Here is a 15,988-nt window from a genome sequence, read left to right as displayed (position 1 = left end):
AATAGGAACCAACAGAAATGTCCACACACCCCTGGTGACGTCTGAAGAGGGAGGTACAGAGGAACACGCTTGATCCTTTGAAAATCTGGCGGTACAAAAGCGACACGGATCAACTGCGTAACCTGTTCCGACTCCCCAGGACCGGATGAGCCACACTGTGGGGTAAGCTGAGATTGCTATTGGCAACCTTTGTTCAAATCCCCGTTCAGAAGTTATCCTGCAAAATAAAGCAACGTATTGCAATATGCACTGTGGTATTACTGTTTACAACAGTTTGTTTTCATTTGGGGCAGACTCTCACTGAGACATTACTCTATATATGCATTTTCAATACCAGAGTTAAGGTGTTTTAAGGAGAACTGCTTGTTTATTGTGTAAGTACATTTAAATAAAAGCTAACATTAAATTACAAAAAAAATTATCTAAAATTACAAAAAAAAAAAAAAACTATAACATTACAGAAAAAATAAACAAAATTATCTAAAATAAAAAAAATTAAACCTATTCCTATGAAAATAAAAAAGCCCCCTAAAATAAAAACACCCCTAAACTAAACTACCAATAGCCCTTAAAAGGGCCTTTTGTAGGGCACTGCCCTAAGTTAAACCTAAGTAAATAGCTCTTTTACAGTTAAAAATTACTAAATCCCCCCTAACAGTAAAAAACCCCCACCCACCAAACCCCCCAAAATAGAAAAAAAACTAACACTAAAAAACATAAACTACTCATTGCCCCTAAAGGGGCATTTGTATGGGCATTGCCCTTAAGGGCAATGCCCATACAAATGCCCCTTTAGGGGCAATGAGTAGTTTAAGCTCTTTTACTGCCCTTAAAAGGGCAATCAGTTTTTTCCCAGTCCATTAAATCCCTAATCTTAAAAATCCCCCCCCCCCCCAAAAAAAAAAAAAAAATCCTAACACTAAGTCCCAAATAGGTACTCACCATTCCAGAAGTCCGGTGGAGAAGGTCTTCTTCCAGGCGGCTCCATCATCTTCTATCTTCATCCGGAGCGAAGGCAGCGTTAAGCAGAGGTGCGGAGCTGGCTTCCCCAATGTGTGGATCCTCAGCAGCGGTCCTCGGCAACATGGAGGCTCCTCTTCATGCGAACGTCCATTGCACACTGAAGATTGAATGCAAGGTACCCCATATTTTTTTTGGGGGGGTGGCTTTTTTTTTAGATTAGTGTTTTTTTGGGCTGGAAAAGAGCTGATTGCCCTTTTTTAGTTTTTTTTAGTGTTAGGTTTTTTATTTTTGGGGTTTGGTGGGGGGGTTTACTGTTAGGGGGTAATCGTTAATTTTTGTAAGTAAAAGAGATGTTTAACTTAGGGCTATTGGTAGTTTAGTATTAGATTAGGGGGTGTTTTTATTTTCAAGGTGGGGGTTTATAGGGGTATCATTTTAGGTTTAAATTTTTTATTTTGTATTTTTTTCTGTAATTCTACTTTTTTTATTTCTTATAACTTTAGCTTGGGGGTTTGTAATTTTTTAAACATAGACTGCCCTTTGGGCAGGTTTCATCGCCTAGTATTAGTATAAAGTGCATTGTTTTGCAATTGTTGTTTGTTAAATTCAATAAGTGACAGACATATCAGGGCAAGCCTTGAGAAACCAGCAGGGTGCATTTCAAGTTCTAAGAATCAACCTTTTTTTTTTTTTTTTTTTTTTTTTATAGAGCTAAACTATATGAAAAGGGAGCAAAATAAATAATGAAAATATATTATGGTGTTTTGTTATCATTGTGCATATTTAGTTTTTTAAAACTAAATCAGAATTAAAGGTTTTTAACCTTTAATCAGATGTTTTTGGATGGTTATTCCTGGAAAAACACACCTGCCAACCCCCCCCCCCAAAAAAAAAAAACCCACAAGATTGTTATGAACCCCTATATGTTTTAAAAGACAAAATATGTTATTAACATTTTTGCATTGTTTTCCAGTTCAGGCATGCACCCTTTGAAAAGGCTCTTATCTTCTTTGCTGTTAGGTTCTCCATGTAACAACCAATCAGTGGGCAGTATGTAAGTGAATCAGGATTCTGAATTAATTATCTTCACTAAAGCCTCTCTGGGAGCAGTAAAAACCTACAATTTTCACATTTAAATAACAGGAAACACAGAAAAAATAAACCATGACAGTGCATTACAAAGTGTTTTTAATAAAACCTTTCAGGAATAATTACATTTTGTTTATTGTCTTTTTTTGTGCTTTTAAACAAAAGATAATAAGAAAGCAAAATACTAGAGATATGTATATAGTTTTATTAAACTAGGAAGTAACTAAACTTGTGCATCAGTGAATAATTAGTTTCAGACAAATCATTCCAAACGAATATTCTGAAAACTTGAGTTTCTCACAATATTCGTTTCCTGCACTATTCAATATTTGTTAAGTTTAAAATAAAGCGATTACTGAATATTTGGTAACATTTACATTTGTTTTTATTAAAAATATTTATGTAAATCGTCCTTTACTGTAGGGGAAAAAATTGGCACATATTCGGCTAGATTTAGAGTTCGGCGGTAGCCGTCAAAACCAGCGTTAGAGGCTCCTAACGCTGGTTTTGGGCTACCGCTGGTATTTAGAGTCAGTGATTAAAGGGTCTAACGCTCACTTTACAGCCGCGACTTTTCCATACCGCAGATCCCCCTACGCCATTTGCGTAGCCTATCTTTTCAATGGGATCTTCCTAACGCCGGTATTTAGAGTCGTTTCTGCAGTGAGCGTTAGAGCTCTAACGACAAGATTCCAGCCGCCTGAAAATAGCAGGAGTTAAGAGCTTTCTGGCTAACGCCGGTTTATAAAGCTCTTAACTACTGTACCCTAAAGTACACTAACACCCATAAACTACCTATGTACCCCTAAACCGAGGTCCCCCCACATCGCCGCCACTCGATTAAAAATTTTAACCCCTAATCTGCCGACCGCCACCTACGTTATACTTATGTACCCCTAATCTGCTGCCCCTAACACCGCCGACCCCTGTATTATATCTATTAACCCCTAACTTGCCCCCCACAACGTCGCCGCAAGCTACTTAAAATAATTAACCCCTAATCTTCCGACCGCAAATCGCCGCCACCTACGTTATTCCTATGTACCCCTAATCTGCTACCCCTAACATCGCCGACCCCTATGTTATATTTATTAACCCCTAATCTGCCCCCCACAACGTCGCCGACACCTACCTACACTTATTAACCCCTAATCTGCCGAGCGGACCTGAGCGCTACTATAATAAAGTTATTAACCCCTAATCCGCCTCACTAACCCTATCATAAATAGTATTAACCCCTAATCTGCCCTCCCTAACATCGCCGACACCTACCTTCAATTATTAACCCCTAATCTTCCGATCGGAGCTCACCGCTATTCTAATAAATGTATTAACCCCTAAAGCTAAGTCTAACCCTAACACTAACACCCCCCTAAGTTAAATATAATTTTTATCTAACGAAATAAATTAACTCTTATTAAATAAATAATTCCTATTTAAAGCTAAATACTTACCTGTAAAATAAATCCTAATATAGCTACAATATAATTTATAATTATATTATAGCTATTTTAGGATTAATATTTATTTTACAGGCAACTTTGTAATTATTTTAACCAGGTACAATAGCTATTAAATAGTTAAGAACTATTTAATAGTTACCTAGTTAAAATAATAACAAATTTACCTGTAAAATAAATCCTAACCTAAGATATAATTAAACCTAACACTACCCTATCAATAAAATAATTAAATAAACTACCTACAATTACCTACAATTAACCTAACACTACACTATCAATAAATTAATTAAACACAATTGCTACAAATAAATAAAATTAAATAAACTATCTAAAGTACAAAAAATAAAAAAGAACTAAGTTACAGAAAATAATAAAATATTTACAAAGATAAGAAAAATATTACAACAATTTTAAACTAATTACACCTACTCTAAGCCCCCTAATAAAATAACAAAGCCCCCCAAAATAAAAAATTCCCTACCCTATTCTAAAATACAAATATTACAAGCTCTTTTACCTTACCAGCCCTGAACAGGGCCCTTTGCGGGGCATGCCCCAAGAATTTCAGCTCTTTTGCCTGTAAAAAAAAACATACAATACCCCCCCCCAACATTACAACCCACCACCCACATACCCCTAATCTAACCCAAACCCCCCTTAAATAAACCTAACACTACCCCCCTGATGATCTTCCTACCTTGTCTTCACCATGCCAGGTTCACCGATCCGTCCTGGCTCCAAGATCTTCATCCAACCCAAGCGGGGGCTAGACATCCACTGAAGAAGTCCAGAAGAGGGTCCAAAGTCTTCCTCCTATCCGGCAAGAAGAGGACATCCGGACCGGCAAACATCTTCTCCAAGCGGCATCTTCTATCTTCTTCCATCCGATGACGACCGGCTCCATCTTGAAGACCTCCAGCGCGGATCCATCCTCTTCTTCCGACGACTAGACGACGAATGACGGTTCCTTTAAGGGACGTCATCCAAGATGGCGTCCCTCGAATTCCGATTGGCTGATAGGATTCTATCAGCCAATCGGAATTAAGGTAGGAATTTTCTGATTGGCTGATGGAATCAGCCAATCAGAATATAGTTCAATCCGATTGGCTGATCCAATCAGCCAATCAGATTGAGCTCGCATTCTATTGGCTGTTCCGATCAGCCAATAGAATGCGAGCTCAATCTGATTGGCTGATTGGATCAGCCAATCGGATTGAACTATATTCTGATTGGCTGATTCCATCAGCCAATCAGAAAATTCCTACCTTAATTCCGATTGGCTGATAGAATCCTATCAGCCAATCGGAATTCGAGGGACGCCATCTTGGATGACGTCCCTTAAAGGAACCGTCATTCGTCGTCTAGTCGTCGGAAGAAGAGGATGGATCCGCGCTGGAGGTCTTCAAGATGGAGCCGGTCGTCATCGGATGGAAGAAGATAGAAGATGCCGCTTGGAGAAGATGTTTGCCGGTCCGGATGTCCTCTTCTTGCCGGATAGGAGGAAGACTTTGGACCCTCTTCTGGACTTCTTCAGTGGATGTCTAGCCCCCGCTTGGGTTGGATGAAGATCTTGGAGCCAGGACGGATCGGTGAACCTGGCATGGTGAAGACAAGGTAGGAAGATCATCAGGGGGGTAGTGTTAGGTTTATTTAAGGGGGGTTTGGGTTAGATTAGGGGTATGTGGGTGGTGGGTTGTAATGTTGGGGGGGGGGGTATTGTATGTTTTTTTTTACAGGCAAAAGAGCTGAAATTCTTGGGGCATGCCCCGCAAAGGGCCCTGTTCAGGGCTGGTAAGGTAAAAGAGCTTGTAATATTTGTATTTTAGAATAGGGTAGTGAATTTTTTATTTTGGGGGGCTTTGTTATTTTATTAGGGGGCTTAGAGTAGGTGTAATTAGTTTAAAATTGTTGTAATATTTTTCTTATGTTTGTAAATATTTTATTATTTTCTGTAACTTAGTTCTTTTTTATTTTTTGTACTTTAGATAGTTTATTTAATTGTATTTATTTGTAGGAATTGTGTTTAATTAATTTATTGATAGTGTAGTGTTAGGTTAATTGTAGGTAATTGTAGGTAGTTTATTTAATTATTTTATTGATAGGGTAGTGTTAGGTTTAATTATATCTTAGGTTAGGATTTATTTTACAGGTAAATTTGTTATTATTTTAACTAGGTAACTATTAAATAGTTCTTAACTATTTAATAGCTATTGTACCTGGTTAAAATAATTACAAAGTTGCCTGTAAAATAAATATTAATCCTAAAATAGCTATAATATAATTATAATTTATATTGTAGCTATATTAGGATTTATTTTACAGGTAAGTATTTAGCTTTAAATAGGAATCATTTATTTAATAAGAGTTAATTTATTTCGTTAGATAAAAATTATATTTAACTTAGGGGGGTGTTAGTGTTAGGGTTAGACTTAGCTTTAGGGGTTAATACATTTATTAGAATAGCGGTGAGCTCCGGTCGGCAGATTAGGGGTTAATAATTGAAGGTAGGTGTCGGCGATGTTAGGGAGGGCAGATTAGGGGTTAATACTATTTATGATAGGGTTAGTGAGGCGGATTAGGGGTTAATAACTTTATTATAGTAGCGCTCAGGTCCGCTCGGCAGATTAGGGGTTAATAAGTGTAGGCAGGTGTCGGCGACGTTGTGGGGGGCAGATTAGGGGTTAATAAATATAACATAGGGGTCGGCGATGTTAGGGCAGCAGATTAGGGGTACATAGGGATAACGTAGGTGGCGGCGGTTTACGGAGCGGCAGATTAGGGGTTAAAAGTGTAATGCAGGGGTCAGCGATAGCGGGGGCAGCAGATTAGGAGTTAATAAGTGTAAGGTTAGGGGTGTTTAGACTCGGGGTACATGTTAGGGTGTTAGGTGCAGACGTAGGAAGTGTTTCCCCATAGGAAACAATGGGGCTGCGTTAGGAGCTGAACGCTGCTTTTTTCCAGGTGTTAGGTTTTTTTTCAGCTCAAACAGCCCCATTGTTTCCTATGGGAGAATCGTGCACGAGCACGTTTTTGAGGCCGGCCGCGTCCGTAAGCAACTCTGGTATCGAGAGTTGCATTTGCGGTAAAAATGCTCTACGCTCCTTTTTTGGAGCCTAACGCAGCATTTGTTTGAACTCTCGATACCAGAGTTAAATTTATGGTGCGGCCAGAAAAAAACCCGCGGAGCGTTAACAGCCCTTTTACCGCCGAACTCTAAATCTAGGCCATTGTTTTATATTTACCCATATCGCAGGGGAGCCACGCTGATCCTTAACCTTCTTCACAGAGCCCAGGCTCCTAAGCTTTACATTCCTGCTTTTAAAATAAAAATAGCCAGACAAAAAAGAGAAATTGATTATAGGTGTAAATTAGAAAGTTGCTTAAAATTGCATGCTCTATCAGAATCATGAAATTAAAAAGAATTGTGTTTAGTGTCCCTGAAATGAGTTTGTGCATTCGTTTGTATATTTGTTTTATGAAAATATGCATGTTAATTAAATAAATGTACATGTCTAGAAAATTTGCTCGACCTGGACCCACCCCTCATATCATCTATTCAGCAGGAGCAACCGATGGAGAGAGTGAAATCCCAAGCACAGAAGAAAAAGGAGACATGGAACACTATACAACCTCAAAAAAAAGGTAGACTCTCTCCATGGGGTCCCCTTCCTTATCTAAGGATGAAGAGGACTCAGAATCTGAATCACCTTGAACAAAACTATTTGGATTTGTGAGTAAAATTGTTTATTGTGTGATATTATCCCATGAATCTGTTTATCGCCTAGCGGCGTAGATTCCTATGATCTCATCCAGAGACTTATGATTCAGAAATTTATAGAGGACACTTTTGGTGGCCACCTAGATGGTGAAATTGTATTAACCGGTGTAACTAATGCATAGTAAATAGTGTAAAGAATATTTGCGGTTTCTCTAGGATACCCCTGAGTTTGTATTCTTAGAAAACGGATGCTAATTATTAGATGTTTATTGTTAAGATATTTGTTATTATTTGTATTATTTTATGTTTTCAATGCAGGTCTCATATTTTCAAGTTTCTTCTCCACTCAAAACGATACAGGTTATATGTATGTGCAGTATTTCAGTCATGGTTTAGTTATAAACGACAGGTACTACATTAGGCGTATACTATCATGATATGCACCCTACAAAAAATTTCACAAAATGTTAGGGGATTTAACTCACCCAACAAGCGCTCTATGGCATTGCTTGACCTATCTAGAAGGAGAGCAGATATTTTGTTTCTGCAGGAGACGCATTTTAGAAAACATAAAGAACCTAAATATTTAGGCCCCCACTACACTCAATATTATCATAACTCCAATTCACAGAAAAAGAGAGGGGTTAGCATTTTATTTCATAGGAACATAGCCTTCCATCACATTCAAACCACCAAGGATACTGAAGGGCGATTCTTGGGAATTTTCGGACTTCTGTACGGGACCCCAGTTTCATTACTCAACGTCTATGCTCCAAATGTTCAGCATATCCCATTTTTTCGTAAAATGTTCCAGAAATTAGTAGATATGGCCAAAGGAATTGTTATATTAGGGGGGATTTTAACTTCCCCCTCCAACCACTGAAAGATAGCTCAAATGTTAATATTTGTGTCTCTAAGAAAACTGCACAATTCTTATGGAAGAATTTAAGGGAACACAATCTTTATGACTCCTGGAGATACTTCCATGGAGATAGGATTGATTACACATTCTTTTCAGCCCCTACAAAAATGTACAGCAGGTTAGACTACTTTTTCGTTAACCAAGCTGGTCTTTCACACCTTTAAAACTCTCAAATCAAATCTACCACGTGGTCTGACCACTCTGCAGTAGTGCTTTCTTTAAACTGACCTAATTCTAGGAATATGGAATTTGTATGGAAATTAGATGATACAATACTACATAAGACTGAACACACAGACGCATTAACACAATCCCTTCAGGAATTTTTTGTAATTAACAATACCCCTGACATTAAAATCTCCACTCTCTGGGAAACACATAAGTGTTATATGAGAGGTGAGTTCATAAAAATTAGCGCACAATCCAAAAAGATAGCTCGCCTAAAATATACTGAATTAGCTGAATCACTATCTAAACTAGATTTCCAACATAAAAAAACGCCTACTGACCCCCAAATTTTACAGGATTTATTGAGCATGAGAAACCAATTGAAAACTCTTTTAGCACAAGAACAACAGACTATCACTCATAAAGTTAAACAAAAAAAATTCTATGAAGGTAATAGGGCAGGGAAATTACTGGCCAGAGCCCTTAAAAGAAGAAAATTAAAATCATATATTCACCATTTGATCACCCCTCAAAAACAAAAAATACAAACTACCCCAGAAATAGGTACACAATTCCGGGAATACTACCTCAAACTATATAACATTGCTTCTGATGACTGTAAATCTTTTGAAGACTCAGATCTAGAACATTACTTACAAAATTGCACCCTACCTTCCCTGACTCCTGAACAGAGAGCTGAGTTAGACTCACCCATCACTCACCAAGAGATTCTTAAGGGACTTAAGGAAATGAATAAGGGTAAAAGCCCTGGCCCAGACAGTTTTTTTTGTAAATTACTATCAACTCTTTAAAGATATTTTGGCCCCTTTTCTTCTACAACTTTTTAATGAGGCGGGTGAGGGGAACCCCTTTTCTCAAAATATGGTAGAGGCCCACATAACAATGATACCCAAACCTGATAAAAAACCCCACTACCCCATAAAATTTTCTCCCTATCTCCTTGCTCAATGTAGATGTCAAGCTTTATGCTAAGATCATTGCTTCCCATATAAATAAACTACTCCCTACATTAATACATGTTAATCAGGCGGGCTTTACCCCCTTTCGTGAGGCAAGGGATATTACAGTAAAATTGCTCAACCTTCTCGACTATGTTACAGACACTAAGACACCTACTATATTTCTATCAATAGATGCCGAAAAGGCTTTTGATAGATTGAATTGGAAGTTCCTAAAGGCTGCTCTATATAAGTTTGGATTTGGACAAACTATAATTGAAAAAATATTTGCATTGTATAATTGTCCCTCTGCTAGAACCCCCTCAATAACTATAACTAATGGTACAAGGCAGGGTTGCCCACTCTCACCTTTATTGTTTGTCCTGGCAATGGAGATTTTGTCAACCAGAATCCAGCAGAACCCAGATATAAAGGGTATTGAGATTCAAGGTAATCAGTATAAAATGGCACTATATGCTGACGACGTGATGCTCACATTAACATCCCCTGCCACGTCGCTTACAGAACTATTGTCAGAACTTTTAAATTATGGCAAGTATTCCTTTTTCAAAATGAATGAAACCAAATTGGAATTCATTAGCCTCTATAACCCCCCCGGTTTGGTGGATAAAATTCAAACAGACTTTGGGTATCACCACAATTCTAAATCAATTAAATATCTGGGCATTCAAATCCCTGAAAACAAATCACTGATATTCTCATTAAACTACCTCCCATTATTGCAGACAGTCAGAAAGGAACTACATGACTGGAAACATAAACCAATATCCTGGCTAGGTCGTATAAACTCAGTAAAAATGATGGTACTCCCCAAAATATTATATACATTCCAAGCTCTCCCTATACAGCTTCCTGACTCATATATACGCTCCTTACAAAAGGTCCTCAACTCCTATATCTGGTCCGAACATATGATAAGGGTTCCTATGCACACAATGTATATGTCAAAAGATAGAGGAGAATTAGGGGCCCCTGATATAGTATTTTATAGGTTAGAAACACAGCTTGTAAGAATTATAAGTGTAAAAATGGCATAAATAAGGAATGGATTGAACTGGAGCACTCATTAGCCTCTTTTCCCAACTTAGGCAGCGCTTGCTGGTTACCCCCAACAGAACAAAAGTCTATCACGTCCATATCCTCACTTACAAAAGAAACTATTAAATCTTGGAACCATGTTATCAAGCATTTCCCTTCTCTATCATCTAACCCCTCCCCCTTGTCCCCAATCATCACTAACCCTATTTTTCAAATAAAATACTATAGTTTAGGTAAACCTGAGGGCACAATCCATACATTAATTCCATTTTGTAAAGTTTTAAGGGGAAGCACCCTATGTACAAAAGAAGAACTAACCGAACTGAATATTGATCATTTTCAACAATGGTACAAGTATCTCCAACTCAAGCATTATATAAGTACACACCCTGATAAGCAACAAATATTTAGACCACGTACACCATTAGAAAACATTTGCTTTCTACAAATGACAACTAAGGGCCACTTATCCATGGCCTACCAACAATTATTAAATTATCACTCACGCAAATTACCCTCATATACTGAGAAATGGGAGAAAGATCTAAACTCCCCATTGGTAGAAAAAGATTGGCTTGTCATAATTAAACACATGAATTCATCCGCCACATCTATGAGATTTAGAGAGACAAACATGAAGTTACATAGGTTGTCTCAGATCTACCCTAACACACAAGCTTTATGCTGGAGAAATTGTGGCCAGACAGGTACACTGTATCATGTATGGTGGCTTTGTCCAAAAATACAAGAGTTTTGGAGATTAGTGACCTCTGAGATCCGTAAAGTCACTCATCATGACATTTCCTTGGACCCACAGACGTGTTTATTCCACAAACCAACCAAGATCAGATGTAGGTTTAGAGAGGTAATACTGAATATAATGCTAAACTGTGCTAAGCAATTAATACCAAGACGGTGGAAAAGTTTAAATATTCCATCTAGAGAGGAATGGATAAATTCCATAACTTTAACATTATCCTTGGAAAAATATCATTATGGTTTAGCGCATAAATTGGAAGAATATTACTCTATTATGTTTATTTGGGAAGAATACCTGTACGCTGAGAAAGCAATGATCTGTTAGACACTGAACCTTTGTTTGCTCTTTTCTTTTTGAAAAGGGTAAAATACTGACTGTGTTTGCTTGTACATACTCAAATTAACAGTATTATATTGATGATGTATTGTTTATGTAACAGCTGAAACCTGAATTGTACTGTTGCACTACAATTGTTATTGTTTTGATTTATATCAATAAAGAAAACTTTAAAAAAAAAAAAATGTACATGTCTAGAAATACCCATGTTAATTAAAATTTGAACGGATCATGAGCTAAAACTTTAGAATGGAAAATAAAATCAGTGCAAAATACATAAAAAAAAGCCAAAATTGTTTTTTAAGAGGTTAGTTAGAAAAATATTGGGAAAGGCTGTTGGAAAATTGTTTTCTAATGAACTGGATTTCTGCAGTTCAATAATCTGCATGCAAGATATACTGGGTGTTAACATAACATTGCCTATCAACATTTCCCAGAGGCTTACTGGGATGCGGTGTTTAAAGAGATTGTCATTTTGTGGATGGAGCCATGCATGCCTCAATGGGTGGCTGGGTGGGTTGTGGGAATGGCCCATGCTGGCCCTTAAAGGGATAGTAAACAACAAAAATGTTATTGTTTAAAAAGATAGATAATCCCTTTATTTACAATACCACAGTTTTGCATAACCAACACTGTTATTGAAATATACTTTTGCCCTCAGTAATTAACTTGTATCTAAGCTTCTGTTGACTGCCTCCATATCCCAGATCTTTTGACAGACTTGCATATCAGGCAATCAGTGCTGACTCTTAAATAACTTCACGTGCATGAGCACAGTGTTATCTATATAAAACACATGAACTAACACCCTCTAGCTGTGAAAAACTGTCAAATGCAGAGGCTGCCTTTAAGGGCATAGAAATTAGCATATGAACCTACCTAGGTTTAGCTTTCAACTAATAATAACAAGAGAACAAAGCAAATTTGATGATAAAAGTAAATTAGAAAGTTGTTTAAAATTATGTGCCCTATCTGAATCATGCAAGTTTATTTTGGACTTTACTATCCCTTTAAAATAGAGATGACATTAGGCTGTGGGAGGGTAATTGCTAGAACTCCCAATCTTTGACAATCCCACATAATGCAGGGAAGTTTGGAGATATGTGTTAATGGGGCATAACATTTATTTTAAAAGACATTTATGGGGGGAGGGAGTTTGATATAATTTGCACATGGATTGAAATGGCTTTGGATCTGAAAACCCTGCAAAAAGCCAGGCAAAACACTTTGCATTGCTATTTAAGTTTTTCACCTAAACCACTGCTCAACATGTGGGATTTAAAGAGATGCATTTGTGAAGTATTTAATTTGACAGTTGTGTCTCACCATCTTTATACCAATAACGGGGTCGATCCGATATAAAGCGTCGCCCGCAAAAGCCGGCAACGCCAATATTTGCGCGGATTTGGTATCACATATACGGCGTAACCTAGAAGTTACGCGCATATATTTCTGCCGTCGCCCGCAGTTTTTTGGGCCATAGGCAGGTATACCAAACCCGCGCAGTTTGGTATCCAATATGCAGCGTAAGGACTTACGTGGCGAAAATGGAGAAAACTTACTCCATTTTCACCTCGCCACAAAAAGCAGCCGTAAGAAGCCTTACACTGACTATTGGAGCCCCGTAACTCCCTAAACTAACTAGAAATTGAATCAGCCAATCAGATTCAAGTTCAATCCGATTGGCTGATCCAATCAGCCAATCAGATTGAGCTCGCATTCTATTGGCTGTTCCGATCAGCCAATAGAATGCGAGCTCAATCTGATTGGCTGATTGGATCAGCCAATCGGATTGAACTTGAATCTGATTGGCTGATTCAATCAGCCAATCAGAATTTTTTAACTTAATTCCGATTGGCTGATAGAATCCTATCAGCCAATCGGAATTCGGCGGACGCCATCTTGGATGACGTCATTTAAAGGTACATCATTCCAAGTTCAGCAGTCGGCCGGGATGGATGCTCCGCGGCGGCGGAGCGAAGAAAGAAGATTGAAGATGCCGCCGGAAGAATGAAGACTTTGCTGCCGCTTGGAGGAAGACGTCGCCGGAGGAAGAATTCTTCTTTGCCGCTTGGAGGAAGACATCGCCGGAGGAAGAATTCTTCTTTGCCGCTTGGAGGAAGACATCGCCCGGATCGGATCAGGAGTTCGGCCCGGTGTGGTGAAGACAAGGTAGGGAGATCTTCAGGGGGGTAGTGTTAGGCTTTTTTAAGGGGGGTTTGGGTGGGTTTAGAATAGGGGTATGTGGGTGGTGGGTTGTAATGGGGGGGGGGGTATTGTATTTCTTGTATGCAAAAGAGCTGAATTCTTTGGGGCATGCCCCACAAAAGGCCCTTTTAAGGGCTGGTAAGGTAAAGAGCTTTGAAATTTGTTGAATTTAGAATAGGGCAGGGAATTTTTTTTTATTTTGGGAATTATTTTATTAGGGGGCTTAGAATAGGTGTAATTAGCTTAAATATCTTGTAATCTTTTTTTTATTTTTTGTAATTTAGTGTTTGTTTTTTTTTGTAATTTAGTTTAGTTAATTTAATTGTATTTTTAGATAGATGTTAGTAGTTTATTAAATTTATTGATAGTGTAGGTGTATTTGTAACTTAGGTTAGGATTTATTTTACAGGTAATTGGGTAATTATTTTAACTAGGTAGATATTAAATAGTTAATAACTATTTAATATCTATTATACCTAGTTAAAATAATTAACAATTTACCTGTAAAATAAATATTAACCCTAACATAGCTACAATGTAATTATTAATTATATTGTAGCTATCTTAGGGTTTATTTTATAGGTAAGTATTTAGATTTAAATAGGAACATTTTAGTTTATAAATGAATTAGATTAATTTAATATAAATTTAGTTAGGGTTAGATAGAGTTAATATAGTTAATATAAATACTATAGTAACTATATTAACTATATTAACCCTAATATAATTAGGGTTAATATAGTTAATATATATAATGTAATACCTATATTAACTATAATATACTTAGGGTTAATATAGATAATATAGCTGGCGGCGGGGTAGGTAGATTAAATTAGGGGTTAATCATTTTAATAGAGATGGCGGCGGTGTTAGGGGCTCACTTTAGGGGGTTATAGATATAATATAGCTGGCGGCGGGGTACGGGAGCGGCGGTTTAGGGGTTAATAACTTTATTAGGTTGCGGCGGGGTACGGGAGCGGCGGTTTAGGGGTTAATAGCATTTTTATTGTTAGGCTAGTGAGGGGGGATAGCGGATAGAGGGTTAGACAGTGCGGGCTATGTTAGGGAGGCGTGTTAGACAGTGCGGGCTATGTTAGGGAGGCGTGTTAGACAGTGCGGGCTATGTTAGGGAGGCGTGTTAGACAGTGCGGGTGTTTTAGACTTTAGTCAGGTTTTATAGGCGCCGGCAGATTCTAACGTGGCGCAAGTCACTGGCGACGCCAGAAATTTGTACTTACGCAGATTTCTGGACATCGCTGGTTTGTCAGACTTACGGCACGTTAGCATCTGACGGCGACCTATATGGGATGGCTCGAGTTGCGAGCTGAAACTGCGGGCGACGCCGGTTCCCTCGCTTGCGCCGCAAACTGCGATCAATATCGGATCGCGCCCAACGTTGTTTTTTTTTGTTCTGTTCAATAGAAAGGAACTCAGCGCTGGCTGATCTGACAAAGGGCATGTACAAATCTCTTTACATCTTGCCATTATGAATGTAGACCATTATCTTAAGTTAGAGGGTAAAAGTTTGTTGTGGCAATAGATTTGGTCCATGTCTAAGATCTTTAATATGTGTGTAGCCACCTCAAAGACAGATTGATGATATCTAAAATGGTCAGCTCAGAAGAACAGACAAGGGCAACTATAACTGCTATGAAACTACATCTCCCAGCAAGCACTGCTCAAGTTTTTTTTATATTTTCTGTTCTTTAAACAAAATCAAAAGCAAAGAAACACATATAAGAACTATGCCAGAAAGTTTTAAATGATATATAGTAAAACAGGAACATACCTGTTCCATAGCTTCTCAAATAGCTGCTTTCAAAACTAAGTCCAATAAAGTTATATAAAAAGACTCTTTCTGCAATGTCATTAGCATTTTTTATTTTATTTTATATATCCAGGAAATGTCAACCACAAAAAAAATAAATTATAATACTTTTTTAAAAACAAAAAACAAAAAAGCATCAAAAATGACTATCAAAATACAAATATGATGTGTGTCCCTACAGAGTATACTTCATCTGCATATTCACTCTGTTTATATTATTTATGTCTGTCTGATGAATAAATTAGTAACGTAAACAAAAAATATCTTTATAAAATTAATGTCTAAATTGCATATTTAAATAGAAATGTATTAATGACATAGCATCTTAAAACAAAAACAAGTATCTATAATACATATTTGTTATACTCTTCCAACATGCAAGGTTTTGTTAACATTATTATACTTAAAGCTCAAATTATCTGCTTTAACTGGTAAAGAGTATTTTCAATTAATTAAACCATTACAATATTTAGCTATCTCTCTTTTTAGCAACACCATTTTAAGGATTTTGAAGA

This window comes from Bombina bombina, chromosome 5 (assembly GCF_027579735.1).
Source record: "Bombina bombina isolate aBomBom1 chromosome 5, aBomBom1.pri, whole genome shotgun sequence".
NCBI classification, from domain to species: Eukaryota; Metazoa; Chordata; class Amphibia; order Anura; family Bombinatoridae; genus Bombina; species Bombina bombina.
The sequence above is the reverse complement of the archived record's forward strand: the minus strand, read 5'-3'. Positions refer to the sequence as shown.